Here is a 23,882-nt window from a genome sequence, read left to right as displayed (position 1 = left end):
TGGCCCAAGCCACCTGTAAAGGAATAGGAGAGGGGCCAAGAAGGCCTGGGCAGGGCAGCAGGTGCACAGAGAGGAAGAGATTACAATGGGTCCATACCCCATTTTGCTGCTACCAAACTCAGTATGAGGGATCATAGGAAAGTAATAGGGCTTAAGAGCTTTGATCAGCCTCACCTGTGCACCACACCCTCCTCCCAGCGGCTCCATTTAAAGTCAGACCAGGAGCGTCTGTGCTGCTTATGCTGTAAGTGAACCTGCCTTTTGGATAAGCTTCATGGTAATGCTGTATGTTCTTTGTCCCCCTGAAAGAGCACGTTGAATGGGGCATGATGCATTGTCTTCTGTTTTGGCCTACTTTCCTGAATGGCCTACGAACTGTGCTAAGGCTTTGTCTCTAGCCCTGTCTATGGCCTTTGTATACATTTGCTCCTGACTGGTCTATATGTTTGGATATGGTGAACCACCTGTGCAGTCTGGCACTGCTAGTAGATCTCGTCACCAGCTTTGGAAATATTCAGGCTCTGTCCATTGCATTTAGGCCTGGGGGACTGGGTACTGCCTGGGTGAGATTAATGCTGTCTTATGGTTGTCCTCTCCCTCCTTGGGGAGCAGCTGTTTTCTGTTCTTCCTTAGTGCAACGCTCTGTTCCTAGTTTCTCCTGATGCCCTAGTGTCCATATAGACCCAACTGGCCCTTAAAAATGTGCTATCCATTTAAACATTGAGCTATGCCTCCTGAAGGAGGCCTACCGTGAACTGAGGCTCCTGTGTTTGACTTTCCAGGCTTTCCCCTGAGACTGGAGAGTGGAAGAGTCTCAGATCTCATCATACGGATCCTGTCTTTCCTCTTGGCACTGTCACTTCTTTTAGAAGATCAAGCATCTGTTCTTATCTCCCACACTAGTGTCAGTGGACAGAAGGATGCAGCGGCCTGCCTGCCCTGCTCCTGCGCTGTCAGGTAATTGTGATTATTTTTTAACCCTTTACATGGATTTCTGCTTTCTGCACTATGCGGTCATGGTTGGAGAAGGTGGAGAGAGGCCATCTGGTCCTGTATATTTATTTGGGGAGATGTAAGTAATTGACATGTCTCAGTGGGTATCAAGTTGGGGGGGGGGGGAAAAAGGCTCCTTCAAGTCTCTCCAGTTGCTAGGAAACAGATGCTTCAACTTTAAAAGCCTCCATGCACGCAGAGGCTATTACCCTGGCAAATTGGACTTTCAGATCTGGCAGCAAGGGAAAAAAGGTGATACCCAAAAATAGAGGGTGTTTAGGTGATCTGATTTCAGAAACATCTGTTCTGCTTTGCTGGGAGGACAAGGGACCAGTCTAGTTAGTGAACATATGTGGCCGCATTATGCGTAATAAGTTTTGCTCTTATGGTTTCAGCTTGGCTAGGTGACCCCCTTTCTCTCCTCCTCCTTTCCAACCTGGTGAATTTTTAACTCAGCTTCTGTGTACAAAGCTTGCCTATGTAGAGAAGCCATGTGTAGTGTTTGCTTTGAAGCCCAGAACAGGTTTGCATGCAGATGGAGTGAGTGATCAAATAGCAGTTTAAAGTTTTACTCTCATGGGACTTATGAACCTCCCTTGCAAGAGCTGTCTGTGGGTTGGTGTGAGCTCTGAGCACAGCTCTGTTGCAGTGCTTGTGTCTGGAATGGTAACTGCCTCCTTCTGTAGTTTCTTTGTGTAAGCCCCATTATCTGTTGCCAGTCACTTGAAGCTTCAGGGAGGATGCTATAAAAGCCATGAGATCTTTTCTATGTTTATACTGTGCACACTTCCAGAAACTCAAGCTGTGGATACAGTGCTGGGAGTACCACCATTCAGTCCTGTGATTTCCGTCTCACGTGTGGTTCACTGGGAGCGCACCAGTGTGATGTGATTAATTTGAAAGTACTAAAAGGACTTGGAGTCTCAAAGATGTCCATGTGAACTCTGCACTTGATCAATATTAAACAGCTACATCAGGTAGAGGCATTGAGAGTGAGGTCTTCACGTCTCTGGGCTCTGGCAGAAGCAGACAACTTATTAAACCCTCTTAACCTTTCCCTTAAAGGTACAGGAAATTGGGAAAAAATAAACACTTGCTATATAAAGAATATCAAAATATAATATTCCAACAGTACCTGTGGGACCCCTGTCTTCTTAATACCAAAGAATTGCTTAGGAAGACCTACTTTGTCTGTTAGTCTTTTTGATGTCATGGAATGATATCATGAAAAATGGGGAAGGAGGTGAACTGAGATGGACTAGACCTTGTTTTGCTCTGGCAGTCTGATCCTGATTTCTTCCAGGCTAGTGTGTACAAAAAGTAGGAGGGGAGAAAAAGTAATCATGAGGAGACTGCTAACACTTCTAGTTGCTATCTGCCATGGACCCTCACTGGTAGGTTGGCCTGATGTTGGTAGACAAGCTTGTATATTCTTAACATCCAATCTGGTTTCATGCAAGCACAAACCTAGTCTGGGCATCACTTCAGAGCGCTTGTGACCTGGTATACCGGCAGATTTCCTCAATCAGTGCATGAGCTGACCTGCAGGTAACTTAAGTGTGGCTCGGTGTCCATGGTTTGGAGTGTGAATCTAGGCAAGCTAGGAAGAAGGAGATGATGACATATTCCTCTCTCAGGCTGGTACTTATTCAACTGCTGCTGATTTTACTATTACTAGACTTTAAAAGATGTTGTTATGCATCCCTCTGGTTGCAAGCTCACAGTAGCTTGGAGAAATATCGGTGTTGGCTACATAAATTAAATGGATTTTATTTTCTTTGCTTAAAAGAACAAAAGAAGACAGAGTATGCATTAAAAATGGAAAAGACGACGCATGGAAAAAGGTGTAAGGAAGGGAGTTTTTATCTTTAGCCAAAGATAAGAGCTAATGTCAAAGACCCATTTCCTGGCAGCCAATTTCTTTCCAAGATTAGGACAGAGGGTCAGCCATGCCGTGGTGGACTAAAGGAGGCGGTTGTGGCTGTGCGATAGAGTTCATGCTTTTCAGGTCACCTGTCCTCCTGGGAATAGCGTCAGATAACATAGTCTACTGACTGGTGACAGACCCATCCTGTTGCTATTTTGCTCGCATTCAGCATACCCACTTTGGGCTTGTCCCAGTGGTCTCTGCCCTTCCTGTTTACCAGGTGTGCTCCAAACTCGTGCTTCTCCACTCCCTGACCTTCCTGTTTAGCTGAATTAAATCAGTCAATAAATTTCATTGACTTTTCTGCACAGAATCATATGCAAGTCTGATTTGCATTCCTTAGATGGAGTAACAGACATTGCATGGCCATGCGTTCAATCTCAGTCTTGATGCTGTCTTTTCTGTACAAACAGGTTTACATTTTTACCTGGAGGAGAACCAGCACAAAATATTCTAGTTTTCCAGGAAATTAAGACTTGGAGCCAAACTTCTTAATGCAATCTTTTCTATACTTTCTGCTTTCCTCCACTGCCTAATTGGAATCAGTGTGCATTCCTAATAGACTTTGCTGAACAAAGCTCCCGAACCCTACATGGTAATGTAAAACCATTGCTCTGTGCTGTCTGTAGCAAATGGGAAATGTAATCTTCTGGGTCCTATGACAGGGTTTGCTCATTATTATATGAACAATGAGGGAAGAAATGTAAAAGGTGCAACATACATTTATTTCCTGACGCTTTGTTTAAAAGACAATGGACCTGATTCTTATTAACTGTAAGGGCTGCAGGGGATCCCTTTGGTGTTAGAGACCTCCAACAAAAGAAGAAGTGTGTAATATATCTTTTTATACTCTAATTTTTTTCTCACCTTAGGCCTTTTAATCTAGCTCGTCATTCAGGCAGCAACGAGTACCGGCAAGCATTTATTAGAGAATGAGTGATGAGGTGATTCCTACAGTTAAGCAAATCTCAGGACATTTGTTCTTGGAATCTCTTTAACTTGTAGATTTTGCTTCTGTCTCTGACCTGAAGAGCTGTGTAGCCTTCTCCAGCTGTGTTGTCTTTTTTTTTTTTTTTTTTTTTCCTTTTTAAAACATTTCTTTGTGCAAAAATGCTTCTCGTTCTCAAACTTTTGAGGCTGTACTGACAAAAGCTCTATTCAGGATACTTCAACCAAGGGAATGCCTTCTGTCTTCATCTTTTGGTGGGATGAAAACTATCTTCTGGATGGTATATTACCTCTTTGAGATGGTTTGTGTGTGGTTATCAGGTCTGTGATAAAACCACTGGCCAGCAAGACTTACGTGAATGACAAGGAGAGGAGCCTTTGCTAAAGCAAAATAAATAAGAAAACTTCTACCACTGGAAACACCTGCTTTTCTACTCTGCAGGTACTAAAGTTGTTTCAGCAACATCATTCAGAGCACTGAGAGAACTTGAGTAATGCATTTTCCTGCTGAAAATGCCCTCCTTCCTTCAGTGCCTCCTTTCCTGCCTCTGACCCTTCTGCTGGCAGGAGACCAGAATGAAGTCTCTGGTATCAGGTTTTCTGCTCTTTTTACCTTTCCTGCCCCTGGCATGCAGATCACTTTGCTACCTGACCCTGTTTGAAGCTCAAGTGTGATGGATTCCATTTCCCTATCAGCCTGCCAGTCTAGCTGGTTTCAGCATTTCTGTCATCTCCTGTGTGGGTTGCTGCATTACCTGTAAGGAGTGGAGTTTCATGCTGAAGCTTTTATGCCCTACTTATTTTTAATCCCTCTTCACCATCAGCACCTTTGCCAAGAATTGGAGTGGAGCTTTGCAAGCACTGCTTTGATCTTCCTGGCACCTTAGGTGACATCTGTATCAGCACTTGCATGTTGATTCCTGATGCAGGGCTTCGCAAGCCAGATTTCATTTTAAAAGTGCTGTTTTCCAGTAACAATTCCTTCATCTATACATACACACACAGATACGTATGTCTGATTTTGGACATACTTTGGTTCCTTCCAGTCCAGCAGTGTGCCCTTGTTCTAAGCGAACAAATGAATGACGCTGATTTGTTTGAATACCTTATTAAAACAAGACAGGTAACTCAAAAATTCAGCGTTTCAGTTATCAGAAATACCTTAGTCTCACCCAAAGCCCACAAAACAAAGTTGATGCGTAGCTATTAGCCTTTTGCTCTGTAACTTGCTGCCCTGCCCAGCACAAAGCCATAAACATTGTTCCCTTGACTCCTATTTCCAGAGGGAGGTGACATCTATTGTGAAAACTGCTCCTTGAGGGTGGTGTTTTCTGGAGTCAAACATGCATTGTGGTGCTGTGATATGTCACATCAAGTACTGGTAGTTCAGGAGTAGATTGTTGGGTCACCTTAGTACACTGAGATACTAAGCTACAAAAGCCCTCTTAGGGAAAATGTACTATCAGCCCCTCAGAAATCAGCATGTTGTTCTTAAAGCCTTCCCCTTCCTATTTTCTTCATGTTGCTGAGTGATGATTTGTAGTTACTAGCGTGGGAATGCTGGGGAGGAAGGGAGGGAGAATGGTGTAAAAACCTAAGCTGTTTGTATTTTGTAGATCTAATTACTGTATCTTGATGTGGAAATGCACACAGGCAAGTGAAGCTATATTGAAATTAGGCAAATGTCCTCCCAAATGAGCTAAAACAACCGAAGTTTCGATGATTGATTTCCTAGCATGTGCAATAGCAGCCTGGCTTATTCGCTTATTTGTGAACAGCTGAGAAGAGAAGTATAATCCTTCCATAATTTCTCAGGAAAGCAGGAATTGTAACAAACATGCAGAAAATAATTATCTATGAGAGTGTTTGTACTACAAGTGGTGCTGTAGCTTTTTCTTTTCAGTTTTACTTGTAATGCAGAAAGTACAGAAGGGAACGGTGAGAGTGAGGATCTGACCATGGTAGTGGCAAATTTGAGACCATGCACCACCCCTTAGCTTTGAGAATGTATTATTACTGCTGCTCCAGTGGAAAAAGAACACCTTTAAGAATTCAAGAGTCTGAGATATTTCCTAAAATGTTTTTAGGCCTTCTCTTTTTTTATTTTCCTTGGTGGGCTTAAGGCAAGTCAGTGTTTATTCGTCAGGTGTTGTAAGGCTCTGGTTTTTAGTTCTTCCCCTCTGTATGCTGGTTGCTGCTCTTTGCAGTGCAGCTTTTCCATTCTTGGACCTGAGAGGGAGCTGTGAGGTTTGCTATAAAGCCCGAGTTGGAAAGCCATGGTGGCCAGTCACTGTGCAAAAAGATATTTCAAGTGTTGCACAGCCCCTCCCATGGTCAGGCTTAAGTTCATTCCTAAATTGAGGCAGACACGAACAGACTATTTTTTTTAGCAAGTTGTAAAATATAGCTTGCATTCCTAAACTGATCCGTTGCATGCCTAAGAAAAATAGAATAAAAGTGATGAAAATCACTGCCTTGGCTGGTAATTTGTGATCAGACAAAAGGGTTAAGATCTTGGAGCTGTGACTTGTGCATCCAGCTGCAGTGCATATGCAGACACATAAAACATGTCAATGAGCATTTTATTCATATTAAGATATCAACAAACTCCATGTGCTGCACATACAGCTGGAGAGACCAAAGCACTGAACAGAGATGCCTTGTTGTCGCTCTCTAGGTTTGATTCTACCTTATTTAAATCAGTAAGAATTGTGCTACTGACAGCGAATCTCAGGTTTTCATCCTGAAGCATCCATCTGTGCAGGAATTTAGACACCTATCTTTATATGGACAAGAGTGGAAACAAAATGTTTCCTTTACTAATGTACAGAGGTGATGCATTCCTAGTGGCTCATTAACTTCAAATTTCTTCTCACGTATTCTAACAGCAGGAAAAAAAAAGAACAATGGAGCAAAAGTAGTATGTTGAATTAATAACACAATTTAAACACTTAAAACTGTCTTTCTATAGAAGTCACCTCAGAAATACATCAGAGGCACAAATTAGGCCCTCTGAGGTATAAGTAAGCGTGAGGATGTAACACATGGTAATCGAATCATGTCATTTCATAGACATAGATGTGATCAAAGCATTAATAAAAATTCCAAGGTCACCTTGAATTAAGGATTCAGGTTTGAGTGTTGAATGTTTCTTTCAAATGCTTATCTTTGGCTTGTGAGACTTGTGATGACTTGGGAAAATTTTATCCATGTGCATGAGTCACCTCAGTTCAGAGGAATATAAGGCTGAGTAAGTGCCTGCACATCCCACTTGCTGGAGCTAATGTGCCTATGTGGGCTGAGCAGCCTCAACTGAAAGGATAATAAGGAAGATAGAATGGACGGGTCAGGCTGATCCTGGGGGATTCTTTGCCTGCTGCTTTTCCTACTCCAGCCAGACTATTGCAAGTAGAGACAGCTGAAACCCCAGAATTTCCAGGTGGCAAAAAAATCTTTTTTCTTTCTTTTTTTTTTTTTTCCCATTTTCTCTCAGACTAAAGCCAGCCGTCCTCCATACTTTACATGAACCAGAAATCCTAAGAAAAGTCTGTTTCAGACACGTCAGTGCACACTGTTTCTGAAATAAAATATGCTCCCCAGATGCTACAGGTTCTCAGAGAAATTGATGATCTTGTCAGTCCTGCTGCTGGTAGCAGCTGCTGGTGTCTCGGGATTTGTGGCTGGGCTAGAGCCAGCACTGCTATGGATTTTGCTGTCCCAGCTCTACAGCAAAGATGGGCCTGCCTGAGCTGCAAGTCCCATCCTGCTACCATAACCTGGAGATCAAAGCTCTACCATCCTCCAGTGATGTCCTTTCTGGCATGTCCCAGAGTTGGAGACTTGAGAAACATGGAGATTGGCCTCTGCTCCCAGATAACAGTAATAGGATGAGTGGTAACAGCCTTAAGTTGTGCCAGAGGAGGCTCAAGATAGATGTTAAGAAAAACTGCTTCTCAGATGGAGTGGTGATGCAGTGGCACAGCTGCCCAGGGAGTGGTGGGGTCACCTTCCCTGGAGGTGTTCAAGAACCGTGGAGATGTGGCACTGAGGGACGTGGGCAGTGGGCATGGTGGGGTGGATTGTGGTTGGGTTAGGTGGTCTTAATGGTCTTTTCCAGCCTTTATGATTCTATCAGAAAATGCTTTGTTTTATTGTGGCAATATCCATAGAAAGCAACACATACCTTTAATTTTCGTAGGCATAATTGAGTGGAGAATTTTTGCTTAGGAAATCGTGAGGACTTTTTTGTTTATTTTTGAAGTTTTGTTGGTTTGGAAACCCCCCTGAAAATAATGAATCAAAATTTGCTCTGGGAAAACATTTAAAATTAGAAGACTTTCTGAAATAATCTGTTTTCATTGAAGAGTAGCAGAAAATCCAATTTTCTGCTGAGAGAGGGAAAAAAAATGCCAATTGTTCTGGATTTTGGGGCAGCTCTTCAGTTCCCCTTGGGGAATAACACAAAGCAATCTTAATGGCTATCTGAGAAACGAAGTAAGAATTGCCTCAGAAGCAGGAGGTCCCCTGGCAATGAAACCAAGGGCTGGAGCAGGAGGCTGCTGATTCCTGGCTGGGAAGGTGATGTCTCAGAGTGTTTTTGTAGCTTGCTGTTACACTATGTGTGGCAAAACTCCACTCCTGATGAATTGCAACTTAAATATGCCCCCAGTGGATGATTAGTAAGTGTGGAAGCATTATTTATGTTTTCCAAATAATTTCAAACAAAACAACCCACTGGCTAATGAAAAAGGGTAATTCATCACCAAATCCCCTCAGTGCTGTTAAGCTTTCCTGCTTGAGGAATATCATGATCTGTACAAGGACGTGGTCCTCACAAGAAACAGAGCCAAGTGCCTGCACACTGCTAGTGACCTCAGTGGGAATTCCTGGTTGCTGGAGAAATACAGGTCTGTGCCTAGGAGGGAGGCTCTTATGAGCACTTGGGATGCTGCACCGCTGCTTGTTTTGTAAACACTTCCAGCCCTGGTAGCACAGAGGGTTCAGAATGCTGTCAGTTATTAATCACACTCTGAATGAACACAGGGGCAGAAACTCCATTTGTGTCACTATCTAGGTAATGGTATTTACTCTGCTTTTCCCACAACCACTTTTCATCTTGGTTTCATTGCATCAATAGGTGCATTCATTAAGCAATTTTTTGCAGACTCCTCGCATTCTGAATTATGTTCTAAGATGTAGCTTATAAAATAAGCATATAAAGTGGATTATTCTCCATGAAAGTACATTTTGGTCATTCCTACATTTCCTAACATTTTTTAGAGCTCTTCTTTGCCTTTGCATGGATTACGTGTGTCAATGGACTGAAACAAGATTATATACTGCTGCATGTACAGCATGCATATTCACACCTTCTTTATGCCGTAGATTTTTATAGCTGTTAAATTTCCTTTTCATTATATTTGATTTGCTAAGATGAAGGCTTGTTTTATCAAAACTAATTACATGGTATGTATTTAATGTTCTGTCCCTAAGGTTTTCATAGTAATAAAATTGATTGTTACTGATTAAAATGGTTCTATTACATCAGCTTAATGTCACTTGAGGTGAATGTGGTATTAGAAAAACGGCCAGTAAAATGTTGAATAGGGAACACAGAGGCAAAGATAAAATACAGGGAAAAGATTTTTGAATGGACAAGGTTTATTTTTTTTTATTTGGAGTTGATTACAAGCAGGAATTTTACAGCTTTGACTTGACACTGGGAGATGTTTGAGGTGTTTGCAAAACTGTGTTGTTGTTGTTGTTGTTTTTATCCAACTTACTGGATTGCAGTTCTACAGCTCCTTGGTAAACGTTCAGTAAGTCACCTTAAAAACAGACTATCTTAATTTTTTCTGTGGTTACGGTATATGGAAAAACACATGCAAACCTGAAGAGGCTGTCATATAAAGGTGAAACAGTCTGTTGGGTGGGAAAAATGAAAAAAAGGAGGAGTTAACAGAGGGGAGACAGAAGATGCAGAAAGAGAGAAGAATTGATAGAACCAGACAGTGTAATGTGTACCTTTTGAAGATGAGGAATGAAATTCTGGAGCTTCCTTTTAAGTTAGAAAATACAGAATTCATAACAGTTCTCTTCTTTGCTACTAGAGTGTGTCTTTTTCAGAGCAGCGTGTGGCTGCACTTCCAGTTCTCCAGTACCTTCCTGATGTGTCAGAATATTTGCTATTTTTTCTTGAATCCTACTTTCCTGGAATCACATGACCAGCTGAGAGTGGGATTTTGCTCTCAAACTGGCAATGTGATTAGAATATAGTTATTCTATGTGACAAGAGGGACTCAGACAGCAGTGGGTGCCCAAGGCTGGGCTGGATGGGGCCCTGGGCAACCTGGTCTGGTGGGGCATCCAGCCTATGGGATGGGTTTGGAGCTGGGGGGGCTTTGAGGTCCCCTCCAACCCAACCCATTCTGTGATTCTATGACTACAAGAGCGTTACTTCATATGATTAGTTTTCAAGCTGTTCTTGTGAGTTAGTGTCTCACTTCAGAGTAGTTACCCAGCACTTCATTGTCCTCTCCAATCAGTCTTTTTTTGATGACTTTTAATACACTGAGAACAATCTGACCATCATGGATGCTGCCTCTCTCCCTGATCTCTGTCAATATTATCAAAAATTCCATACTATCTGCTGACTGTTAGTGCTTGATGTCATTTGCAGCTGACTGGCTTTTGAAAGAAGAGCAAAGTTTCCCACTTTGTTTCAGCTTAAACTAAACGCTTTTTGCATGGCTAAAATTGAACTTTGTGGAGATGGCAGAAATTTTTCCCTTCTAGCTTGAGGCTTAGAAATGCATTGCAGTTAGAATTTGTTCTGCAAATCACGACTGAGAAGTGGCACAAAGCCAGAGGAAAAGTCTGGGGAGGTGGCAGGAGGAAGACAGGAGAAGGAAAAGTCCTAAAAACTGGAGGCTTGCAGAGGAAATCCACGAATACATAGTAACAATGAGACAATAGCAGCCAAATTAGGCAGTGCACCTTTGAGATTTCAGTAACGTTTTGCTAGTGATAGAAAATTCAATCATCTGTAAATAACTTTTCTCAGAGTATTTCCTATGTAATTCATGACATAAAAAAAAAACAAAAAACAAAAAACCATTATCTTGGGTTTAGCAATTGTATAGAGATGATGACCATAGATGGGGAAGCAAGAAACCCACTACTGAGATGGCAGCTGCTGTACAAAACACACAAGGAAAGAATTCCAAGAGGATATGATTTTTTTTTCCCCTCAAAACTGCTTTTGAACACCCTTAAAAATGTGTGCACTTTGATTTCCTTCCCCAGTCAGTTTCAGTCTGCCCTTGACATTCCTTTAACTTGAAAATATTGTTTAATTACCAGAAAAGAGAGCCTTATATCTATGGACAGACTGATTTTCACCATTTGCCAAGAAAGCATGGGTGGATATTAGGCCCTTGAGGGTAGAAAGATAGAAGAGGAAACAAGGAATGTCTGCGTCACACCAATCTTTCTTCTGAAGAACATCTGTGTGTTGTAGAAGAACTTTCTCCTTCAAAGTAGTCCTTGGAGGGCTGGGAGCTAGCAGAAAATCTGTGTTTGTCCATTGCTTAAGGACAGTGCTTTGGTGCAGTTGTGTGTGGTATTCATTGAGAATCACACTAGGACTGGATGGATGTTGTTACAATTAAACAGCTTATTTACTGAAAAAGAATTTTGGGGGAAACTGGAATTGTTTGTCAGTTGGCTATTTTGCTTTCAGACTGAAATTAGAAGAAAACTCTTTTTAAGTGAAAACATCTGATTTTTTTTTTTTTAAGTTAAACCTTTAAGCATTGTGACTTGCAATGGTGTCTTGTGGTAATCTAGCAAAATTTAAATATTGAAATGACTTTGGAAAGAAGTCTTTTGTTTCAGGCTGAATGAACTGCATTAAACATAGTGATATTTGAAACGGCTCATTTCACTGAGACTTTCAAACACTTTCATTTCAGGTCAGCCTGAAACCACTTCAGTTTCACCAGGAAATGCATCATCAGTTATTTACATAATCACAGAGAATTACAGAATATCCCGAGTTGGAAGGGGACCATAAGGTTCATTGAGTCCATCTCTTAATTCCACCCAAAACACAGCAGGACCTGATGCTCCACACCTGCATAAGCCTTAAGGTCTTCATGTTTTAAGAGAACCCTGAACCAGGCAAACCTCCTTTCATCATCTGATTCATGGAATATGCTTCATATAATAACAGCGTTCAGGAGAGAAATGTAATATACAGATATTCTAGAATATTCATACCCTCTTTAGGCATGTGTTTTAAAAAAGAAAAAGGTAATTTAGGAGCCCAGATAGGTTATATATTCCATGGAGAGAAGTAAATAATTTCTAACATCCCCACTGGGTACCAAGCAGCCTAAGCAAGGCACTCAGATTGGGCACCTAGAAGTAGAAGGTTTGAATGCCTTTCTTGGATTCCTCAAAGGACCACATTTGGTTGTGTTGTATGATGTTTTCAGTGTTTAACAGGCACTGGGGGCAGCTCAGCTAAAATCCAGGAGGTACCAGAGTGTTTTTTCTTCCAACAGCATCTGGCAATGAAACCTGTGGGAGGACTGCGGTGCCTCGTTGCATGTTTCATAGCTTATTGAAGTCAGGCCTGCATGCTCCAAGAGGTTTGAGACACACGTGTAACATTCAGTGAAATGAGAGTTATTCTTCTGTTTACAGAGTCAGGGAAAACAGACAGGAAGAGAGAGCTGGGAAGAGGGAAGTCCAACTGTGCTAGCAGTAATTGCCAGCTGTGTATGTGAAGGAAAGGGCAAAAACCTTGGTCCTCTATGAAAACCTGCATTTAGAGCTGTTCCAGAAGGGGGAGAGGCAGGAAGTGGAAGGAGTGGCTCCAGCAATTCTTAGCTGGATGTTAATAGAAAAAAAACAAAAAACAAAAAAAGGTAATTGTAACCACAGAGTGAACTGCAGGAAAATGGAGCTAATTATATTTGGTTGCAAGTCTATCTCTTGTGCTTATGAGATACCCATTACAGAAAGGAGCTGAAGCCTTATGAACAGAGTATATCTGCTTTTCTTTTCTTTACATGGAATTTCTGCTAATGAAGATGCTACAGAAGAGTCTGCCTAAAAGTGAAATGTTAGCTCCTCAGCTGACGTAAATCACTGTAATCCCATTGAAGTCAATGCTGAAGATTTAACATCATGCTAATTGAAGTCAATGGAGCTAGACTGATATATACCAGCTGAGGTAAATTCCCCAGTGCATTCTTTCTAGCTCTCAGGAGTGTTTGGAGCTTTAGCTCTGGTTTGAGTCACTGAGAGGCACCAGCTGTGCAGTTCAAACCAGGCTCCTTATTTACAAATGACCTTTCCTAAATTTCAATTACGGTGTTGAGACTGGTGATTTCAAACCAGGTTCATCTCTACTCTCAATATGTAGAGTTTTTTTTTTTTTTCCCCCTCTGTCTTCCCGTTCTTTGTGGTAGCAATCCCCTCTGTTTGCTGATTTTTGGCCTACATTATCTAATTAGGTCTGATATATTTAGCTGTCACCAAGTACAACAATCTGTAGCTAGGTTTCTGTTATTATTGACGGTAATATCGTATGGAGGGATCCCCAGATGGTGTTAAACATAGTCTTATAAATTCTGGTTTGTAAGCAAATGTTCAGTCTATGGAAGACCTGCTGTCTGATTTGGTCTCTTTTCATTATACAGTGATTGCAAATTCATAGAATCATAGAATGGCCTGGATTGAAAAGGACCATAATGATCATCTAGTTTCAACCCCTCTGCGATGTGCAGGGTTGCCAACCACCAGACCAGGCTGCCCAGACCCACATCCAGCCTGGCCTTGAATGCCTCTAAGGATGAGAGTGAATGCTCTCTTCTCGTTCTCTATAGCTGATCACAATTCATATGACATTGTCACCCTAAAAGAGACTAAATCAGAGTTTAGGATGGGATTTCTGGAGGAGAAATGTAGCTTGAAGATAGTCATGATGGTCTGTCTCCATTTTCTTAGTGTGTTATGTGTTTAAAGAATTCAGTGTGTTTGGCCTTCTGATGTTTCTACCAGTGTCAGAGGTGTCAATGTCAGAAGCCTTTATTCTCCTGTATATTGGAGTATATGCTGTTACAAGCAGGTAAAGCAAAAGCCATTTAACATGTATTCTCTTCAGTGGACCCGTGAATGTGTGTGGAGTTGTACATCTGAATTACTGAACAACAACAAAGCCACTTCATACTGACACAAGGGTATAAGTTTTGAGTCAAGGAGAAACTGAATTTGTAGTCATGCTATAGAGAATCTGAAACCTTCTGAACATTTGAATCAAATTTACTTGAAAAACATGTGAATTGCAATGACTATATCCATCTCTGATTCTTTCTTCTCTCTTTTAAGAAGCTGACACCAAGAAAGAGACTTCAGCAAAATCTTTGACTCAGATAAGGAGGTACCCTGTGACTTCTGGGTTGGTGGAAATGACAGTCAAATCACAGATTAGACAAAAAATTCGGCCACTTTAGACTCAATTTAGAGATCTGAGGCCGTTGCTACTTTATCTTTTAGTTTTTGTATGTTATGGAAATAATTGGACTTCCAAAGTCCTGTGCAATGGTGTGTGCATTATGAACGGTTTCAAGGGTTATAAAGGATCAGTTCAGCTTTCGGCCTTTTTTTGTGAAGTAGGTGAGACTGTTACCTTCGATTTTACAGTCACATGCAGAAAATGTTCTGTCACCACTGAATGTAGTTTTAGTCTTTCAGGAAATAAATACTGAGGACAGCACAGCAGCTGATTAAGAGAGCCCCTGCTGTGGAGTGCCTTGCACTGCTAATGAGGCCCTGTGTGATCACTTATCACTGGAGGGGCTGCCCGTGTCCACAGGGAAGAGGATGAGAGAACTGGTGAGGGACATAAGACTTGTGAGAAGCAATTTGTTGAGAACAGTGGCTCTGCAAGAAACTGGTTTTAGCACGCGCGCTGTTTTCCAGATGGGCAATACCGCTGTGAGCAGCTGCAGATGACATCTTCAAAGCAAAAGGGAGGTGGAGATGAGGGGAAGGGAGGAGAAAATTCTGCAATCTGCAAAGACAATGAGAGAAGCCAGTCATTAAAGTCATATAATGGTAGAAAGAACGGCAACAGTGCTCCTCCCTTAAAACTCAACAAACATTTTCCATCTTACTGCTTGGGGAAATTCCTTCTTGGCTGTGTTCTGACATTTCTTCTTTCCTCAGAGGAGTGTAGGCATCCTGTAGAGATTTTCTGTTCTTACTGATGTTTTTTGTTGCTACAGTAATCAGAAGTCTTGAATCTGTGCATACTGTAATCTACTGGGAAGCTCCTGTGGCCTCCCATCAGTGTGGAACTGAGCACTGGAAATGGATTTCACAATAGAAACCTGGTTGGCATCTTCCTAACCAGCTGAGTTTTGTTAGACTGAGCATAAGTTACTTGAAAGCCAAAAGATTTTTTAGATATTGAATTTTACATCAGAGAATTTTACTAGCAGCAAAGCCTGTCTCCTGTGTGCTGGGCTCCTAACCCCAAAGGAGGAGCCATCCACCTGTGTGTGGAAGAGGACTGCACTGCATAAAGCTCTCTGTGAGACCCAGGGAGAGACTATTTTCCCTCAAGAATTGCAGCTGACTTTGCCTGTAACACATTAAAATGAAGGAACAATCAGCACATGGCTGTTCTGAAGGCTCCAGGGATCTACAAGCTGCTAGGTTATGTCTTTGTAGGATGCTGCACTGGGCAGATACCAACTTTGTCCATGAATGAATGAGGACAGCATAGTGAGGCTCAGGGATGCCATCACATCAGTGTGCAAGACCAGTTAATGAGCCTGACTGATCACTCACTGATGCCAAGAGGTGTTGATAACTGGCAGCTGATCACTAGTTCTATGGTGCACTTAACTCCAGAGTCTTCTCTGCTTTGTGTTGGAATTTGACTTAATGAAGCCTACCACACTCTGCCATGGTGATATGAGTATATGAATAGATCTGCAGATAGCTCAGTGCCTTTGAAGTGAGCTGGTACCACCTGGAGAAGAGTCTGGGTCTCTGTTGCTCGGGCTGGCAGATAACACCATCCAAGATGGAGTCTTCCTATGTTTTATACGCTCTTACCTTTGACCAAATAAAGCCCTTCCCAGGGGTTATACAGCCCTTAAAGTGTAGAGGGGGAGAGAGAGCCAGTTCTGAGGCGTACTTGTCAGGAATAGGGGAAGCTGATACAGTTGGAAAAAGGCTTTGTCTCACTGACACAGCTGGTGCCTGACAAAACTCCATACTATTAGAGCCAGAATGTTAAGATACAAAAAAATTCCTACGTTGGCCTATTTGGAGAAGTTCTGGTCAGGGACTTCATTAAATCTGTCTTCCTTTGAAACAGTGTATATTATGGACCAAATAAAGGACTGCCTGCAATGTCTGCTCTGACTCATTTGCTGTGGCTTTGTCTTCCTGCTGAGTTCTGACAGCCTGACTTGGAGATGGGTTCTAGATGTATTACGGAGAGTCTGAAGTTTTCCTTTAGAGGCTGGAGTATGGTTTCATATTGAATTAATTCAAAGCTTCCAGCTGGAAGAAATATGTCCAAGGTTGCGCTTTTCTACAACTCTTTTTCTCTCCATCTCTATTCTTATAGCCCATGAGTGCAGAAGTGTAAGCAATTTATGTCTGTGGTCTAACTGGGAGAGCTGTCTCAAATGGCTGGCTTTATTCCCTTCAGCAGAAACAAAATGAAATATATGGCTTGGAATTAAAATGTCTGTTGCTATGATGTAAAATTTTGCCATCAACTGTAAATTTGCTCTGAGCTTTGTCTGATCCATTCTGTGCTAAGAATAGTAGCTAATTACTAGACACCTGAATCAGTGGACATCCACGTGCCCATTACCCACCAAACCTGAATGTTTTTCTCCCTTTCTTCTTTAGCTGATTTGAAAATAAAGGGAATGATTAGAAATCAGGTTACAGCATGAGTGGTTATGAGAAAGGTGGCAAAACACAGCCCTTGGTGTGGAGCAGGCCTTGTCCTGCCTCCTGCAGAAAGACGGGTTTCCATGAGTTGCTGAGCTGGTCAGATGAGCAAGGAAATGCATTATTTTACCCAGCATGGGCTTGGTTTGCAGAAAAGATGCATTTTGATGGATCCTCTACTGACTTGCATCACTAGGGAACCTGGAGCATTTGGGGCCATTTGGGATTGCTGAATCTTCTGACCTCTTGTTCAGACTGAGGCATGACCTGGACAATGTAGAGGTTGCCTACAGCATTATCAGTGGTGGACCAGCTAGCCTGTCATCTTTAGCAGAGCCAAAAGGTGGCCAGGAATATGTGGTTTCTTTTGGTAGGACTCTCCAGCACACAGATGAGCACGATCATACTCTGAAAACACTCCCAAGAAAAAGAATAGATGATGAAAACACCTCCTGCCTCCATCTTGTCCAGTGGGAGATGCTGTGTCTCCTATTGATGAAACCACCTCTGCTTCTATTTTCCCTGCTTACAGGATGCAGTGGAGTAGGTAGAGATGAAAAACTGTTAATTCTCTCCTTTTGTGCATTCAGTCCCATGCTCAGGCACAACTAAAATCTGTGCCAAGAGACAATTCAGGTTAGGAAAGGGATATGCCATTTCTCTCTACCTCTGCTTCTTGTCACATTTTGTTAAATGCGGTCATGTAGCATGTAATGAAGACATCTGTTCGTTTTGTAGGAAACTGTGAAAAAGTGCGCGCATTTGCCTTGTGCCATCTGTTGCCATTCTGATAAACAGTTGAAAGCTCTGGCAAACATAAACAAAAACAGTGTGCTCTGGTGCTAACTGCACCATTCTCTTTCTTGGTGCTTTTTATTTGAGCCTTTCCTCATGATACATTAAATATTTGGGACTCCAGTCTGCTGTAAGGCGAGCTGATGCTTGGCAAACACTGCAGTTCTTTCTTCTGCTTCTGTCTGTGTCCCTGCCCTGAACTCTCCATCAGAGACAACGGTGGGACTGTAAGGAGAGGCTGGAGCTCTGAGCTGCTGGAATGTTATGAAATGCTGTCTGTGCCACCTGGACGGCTCCTCTTTCCCCTCCAAATTTTGTGCCTCTTGAGTGGAAACTTGGCCGAATCAAGAAAATGATTTGGGAATACACCATTGATCAGGGGGGATTTAGATGTATTATACAGGATTATTATTTTTCCAGAAATCTGTCTTGGGAGCAGAGGCTCTGTATTAGAGAATTTGTTGAAAATAAGTAGCTTATAATGGATTTCTGGAGACTCTGAAGATGAAACACATTTATTGTAAGGAAAGATGACAAAAAAAAAAAAAAGGGCAATTTTGTGAGGCTCATGCTTTCAAAGAAACATAAATAAGACTGTGCTGGAGAGGAGGGTATGGTGGTCAGTTAGAAGCAGTCAGTGGAGGAAAAAACAAGTGCCTTGAAAGCCACACTTAAAAGTTTGCAAGAGCATACAGCAGATCTCAAATACTACAGTATATATATTTAAAAACAAGAGGTATATTTATGCAGAAACCTCTAGCAAGTGTCACTTTGCATACACCAGACTGAAACTACAGAAATAGTTTCTGTAAAGGGGAAGAAAGACCACCCTTAACTCCTTATGCCACATTCTGACTAAATATAGTGGTTTTGAGTGACATTGCAGTTTTGGTAGTGAATATAGATTGGCAGTTAACAGCTAAATTACCTTTTATAGCTTTCTGCCTGAGTTGTATATAAAGCAGGCTACGCTGCAGGTTCAAAACAAAATGTACTGTTCTAGCAACTATTAAAATTGATGTCTTATAAAAATACTTATTGCAAAGAAGTTTCACATAGAATATCTGTGCCTATACTGGCAGTCTTCTTGGGGGTGTTCTGACAAGGAAAGCAGTACGAATGTACAGTGGTAAAAATATCAAGATGCTAGGAGAAGATCATAGGAGAAATAACAGATCATCTTTTTGAGACAGGCCGTAGAAATGTGTAAATAGAAAGTTCTCTAATGCATGCTGACAGCGAGCGGAAACGCGACTCATATTGCAACTATAGCTTTTCATAACCCAAACACAGTTATTTTTAGTCTGGCTTCCTTAGGAAACCAGGCTTATGAGCACATGGGTGTACGTTTTTGTGTGTATATACATGCATCTGCCTGTTCACTGTCCTCATGACTTCTAAATCTGCTGGTCTGTTCCAGCCAGGTTTGACAAAGAGGTGATAGTTTGCATCCTGATGGGTTTCCCGAGGGTAAGTAGGGAGGGTAAGGCAGTTCGAGTCCATCCCTTGTTAGATGTGAAGGAACCCACATGGGGAGAGACAAGAATAACACTCCAGCTCCAGGAAAGCCTTGAGGGGGAAGGTCCAGCACCTTGTTAGACCCAGGAAAATCTGCCTGCAAGACGTGAAATCTAAGGAAAACAGGTTTCAGCAGTTCCACTGTTTATGGAGCAACTTTTGAGGAGGTGGGACTTCTGGCAAAAGCTTCTTGTTGGCAGCTTCAGCAGGCTCAGCTCCTCTGGGGGGGAGAATGTGGAACAGGCGTAACAGTGGTTTACAGCGGCTCTTGGGAGTAGAGCTGTTGTGGGACAAAAGTTCTATTTCTGGGAAGATGCTGTAAGTTTGTGTGCATGACAACACATATGACCACGAAGAGTAGTGTCATTCTCAAATACATCATTTTTATCTTAACTTCTTAGGGGTTTCTAAGCGGGGGAAAAAATGTTAAGCGTTCGTTCTGACAAATGTTGTGATAGACAAAATGCCATTGAAATAACTTTCCCTAGATAAATTCTCAGTAGAACTGTGTGTTCCTGCAAAAAAGATGGATTTCTGTGAAACAACTATTTTTGAAGGAGAGAAAAAAAAAAAGAAAAAAAATTGTTGAAAAGAGTTTATTGCTTGGAGTGTTACCAATTTCAGTATTAAATGATAAATCAATTTGTACAATTACAGCTCTAATGGGGATTAGATCACAGTAAAGCTTATGGGTACTCAAAACTTAATTAGTTCCCTGGAATCAGTGTGACTCTATATTGACTTGGTAAGTCTTGAATCAAGCTCTGAAGGCTTGATGAGCTGAAGAACTCAGCACTGTAGCAGCTGTATATCGGTGACATCTCCCCAGCTGGGGCTCACTGTCATGAACTCTCTCCAGGTGTTGGGGAAGGGTTAGCTGCTGCTTTCACAAAGTGGCCATCAGAAGATATGCCATTCCCTTCTTCCCCCTCACCTCCCTCCTCGGATAACAGTCTCAGTGCCTGGGGCTGAGGTATGGTTCAAAGCACCCCTACCTGTGGGACAGAGAAACCTGACTTTCCACTTGTACCAGTTGGCTGGAGGTTCTTGTAAGGCAGGGGATACTTGGCTCGTTGTCTTGAAGCTCTTCTGTTTTGCCTGGGAATAATTATACTGACGTTGTCAAGACTTAAGTTGGGATACTGGTTGAATTGTAACCTCTTTTGGAGGAAGGATTTCTTGATAATCTGAGTAGCATATCTTTATGTGAGGTTTTGGCCAAATTCCAGTTTTGACCCTCTCTTCTCTCATGATTCTACTTGACAACAAGCAAGAGTAAGTGAAATCTGCCTGCTTCCAGCTGGGTCAAAGAGATCATTCTTTCTTGGTCTAACCTGATTCACGACAGGCCCTGCTGCATGTCTGCATATTTAGATGAAGCGATAGGAATTGCAGGCTGTGTTGTTGTATTTCTGTATCTGATATGGAACAGCTTTGATAAGAGATTCAAGGAGAAGTCCAGCCTCTGGGGAAGGAGGGTTGATTTGAATCCTGTCTTCCCACATTCCAACCAAACTCACTTATCACTGAGCAAGAAGTTAAAACTGGAAAGTCTTCCATGTTCTGCTAAGGAGCTGGTGCAGATTTGCCCTTTGCTTTACTTCTCAAATGTTTTCTTAAGGACTACATCATACAACTTTTTAAAAAGTAAATTGTAAGTCTTTTTTTGCATTGTTTTCTGATTGAATTTAAATTGCTACCATACAAAAACTGATGCTCACTAACGTGCATTTGCTCTTCATTCCTTTTTCACTTGTACCCCTGCTTGTGGGAGACTTTCTGGTTATCAGCGAGATTTCATGTCTTCCCCTGATATATGTAGGCTGCCATCAATCCACATCTCTCTGGATGAGAAACAGCTGCAAGCATATTAGGCTGTACAGGTGCAAGGTTGGGAAATGACTGGTCTGTGACTTGCAGTAGGACAAATAAACTGATATCAATCTGCTCAACATCGTAAAGACTTGGAGAGTTCTAATAATGTCCCAAAGCAAGAGACTGATGTCTCTAAAGTTAAGCTGACTTTATTAGCAGAAGGATAGGTACCCTGGGACTTGTAATGCCACCCATGGGTTAGGTTGCAGTGCTCTGGGAGTTTTAATCCTAAACTATTTTTTTTAATAAAAATGACTACTTGAGGCTTTAAACAAGAACAAGACTCTTAATCATGTTGATACTGAGAGAATCCCTACTCTGAAAAGATGACTGTCTTACTAGTCAGAAAATGAAGAAGGAATGAATACAGGGATTAATGTGAAGTAATTAGTATGTCACATTGATCAGCAGAGATGGGATTATTGAAACCTCTCCCTCATGCTTTGTATGGGATTCTTAAGTGCAGTTTTATATCTGGACCAACTTTTAGATGTGCTGGCTACTGCTGCTTGTCTCTGGGAAGAAATAAGGGTCTCAGATCAATTTAACCTTCCTGTAACTCGTTGATAGTCCTGCAGCAAGTGCAGAACGGTGATCAGCGTTTCAGTGACCGTGAAAACAGGATGATTTAATTTTCTTCTCAGCTGTTTTTTATGTCTTACAGTGCTTGTAAGAAGATATTTATCTTCTGGTATCTGTCTTATGTATGAGAGAACTGGTTTCTAGATATTGCATCCTCCCCTTAATAAAGACCTCAGAGCACTGACCAGTCATGGAAAGAAGAGATGGAAATAAGACAAGGTCATGTAAGATCATGAAATCCCTTGTTATCTCTCAATCCAGTTGATATCCATTTGGACAAAGACTTTGCAGGTGATTGCAGCTGACTCCTCGTCATGAATTATCTTCAGGGTGTTCCTTTTCCATCTATGTTCTTATCTCTTTATTTTGCCCATGTAAATAGTGGAGCCTAAGGATGTTTTGATACTTGATGAGGCATGTTTATTAATTGTAGAAAGATATTTCTTGTACATTCTGTGCAGAAATCAATCACACACTATATGGGAAAACAAATGGACTGTTTCCTTGCCTCTGGTTCTGGCTAAGGATGCCACACCTCAAGTTAGGAAAACAAAACTGGGCAGAAGGATTATCTGGTTTATAGGCCCTGTTTCCCTTCTCAGGGCTGGACAGAAATTCTCTGGATGTTACTCACTAATTTAACACTTCCTTAAGAGAGCAGTGGGTACTTAGTCAGGCTATCCCACTGAGGGACCTCTTCTAGATCCCAGCTGATGTCTGGTTTGTAGCGCACTCCCACCTTCTAGAGCCAGTCCTGAAACATCCACTGCCCACTATTTTTCCTGCTTTTGTTCTGTGAAAACATTATTGGAGCATGCAAACAGGAGCAGTGTACTCTATCTTCAGCTACTTTGAAAAACAAGCAAGGAAATACTGAGAAAACCTTAAATGAATTTCATGAGTAGGTAAAACTTTGTTCATACAATTAAGAAGCATATATTGCATGGAAATTTAATGTTGGCAATATTAAAAACACAAATGTTTGAGCAGAACTCAAACAGAAACTGTGATAAGTGTAAGAGGGGACATAAGACATAATCTCCATTACACCTGAAAGTGAAAGTCACCTTCAATGATGTGCTAGAGAGCAGGAGGGTGGGTGGGCAACCTTAACTCAGCTGGTATAATGATTTCTTTCATACACTTGCAATGATGAAAATTTGAGGCCCTAAGAGTGAGAGGAAAGGGGTTTTGGTTTCTAATTATTTTGTGAAGCTCCATCCATGATCCTCTAACAGTGTCTTTATATTAATGAGAATGCATTCTTAGGTTTAATTTCACTTGCATCCCTGTGAACGAGTCTGATCACAGAATTACAGAATGGCTGAAGTTGGAAGGGACCAAGATTGTTTAGTTCAGCTTCACTGCTCGAAGCAGGATCAGATGAAGACTGTTTAGTTTTGACTCCACGCAGCTTCTCTAGGCAATTTGTTCCAGTGTTTGCCCACTCTCACAGTAAAAAAGTTTTCTTAAGTTTATAGGAAATTTCCTGCATTACAGTTTGTTTTCACTGGCTTTTATCCTTTCACTGGGCACCATTGAGAGTAGTCTAGCTCCACCTTTTTTTTCTCTCCACAACAGATAGTTAAATGCTTTGGTAAAGAGGAAGTATCACCTTCCTTGACCTGCTGGCAATACTCCTCCTAATGCTGCGCATGATGCTGTTGGCCTTCCTGTACAGCCAACTTGTTTTCCACCAAGCCCCCAGGTCCCTTTCTACAAGACAGCTTTTCAGCTGCTACACCTCAGCCTGTGTTGGTAAAAGGACTTTATCCTGGCCAAGTATAGGCCTCTGCGCTTCCTTCTGCGGATCTTCATGAGATAGATCCCTACTGGCCCTTTTCTCCAGCCATTTGAGGTGCTTCCTAATGGCAACACCATCTGGTGCATCAACCACTCTTTCCAGTCTTGTATCACCTGTAAACCTCAGTGTTCAGGTCATTACTGAAATTACAGATTAGAACCAGTATTGGCCCTTGTATGGATTTTGTGCCACTGATCACAGTCCTTTGAGAACAACTCAGGCTGTTTTCTGTCTGCCTCAGAGTCCATTAACCTAGGCTGTACTTCATCAGCTTGTCTATGAAGATGTTCTGAGAGTGCTAAAAAACAAACAAACAAAAAACAAAACAAACAAAAATAACAAATGCAAGCCCACTGTCTATGCTTATTTACCAAGTCAGACATCTTTTTGCATATGGCTACCAGATTTGCCCTTCTTAAATCCACCCTGATTACTCACAGTCAGTTTCTT

General features: G+C 41.7%; 1 long non-coding RNA gene across 1 annotated transcript in view; it reads left to right on the top strand.

Annotated features, from left to right (window-relative positions):
* The first annotated feature begins 225 nt into the window (after positions 1-225).
* LOC149917934 (uncharacterized) overlaps positions 226-23,882 on the top strand; it is an 89,379-nt gene continuing 65,722 nt past the window's right edge. The window contains exon 1 of the long non-coding RNA XR_016467364.1: positions 226-957. This is a non-coding gene — a long non-coding RNA (uncharacterized LOC149917934). The remainder of the gene's footprint in view (positions 958-23,882) is intronic.

This window comes from Phasianus colchicus, chromosome 5, assembly GCF_987193195.1.
Source record: "Phasianus colchicus chromosome 5, bPhaCol1.hap1.1, whole genome shotgun sequence".
Classification (NCBI taxonomy): domain Eukaryota; kingdom Metazoa; phylum Chordata; class Aves; order Galliformes; family Phasianidae; genus Phasianus; species Phasianus colchicus.
The sequence above is the reverse complement of the archived record's forward strand: the minus strand, read 5'-3'. Positions and strand labels throughout refer to the sequence as shown.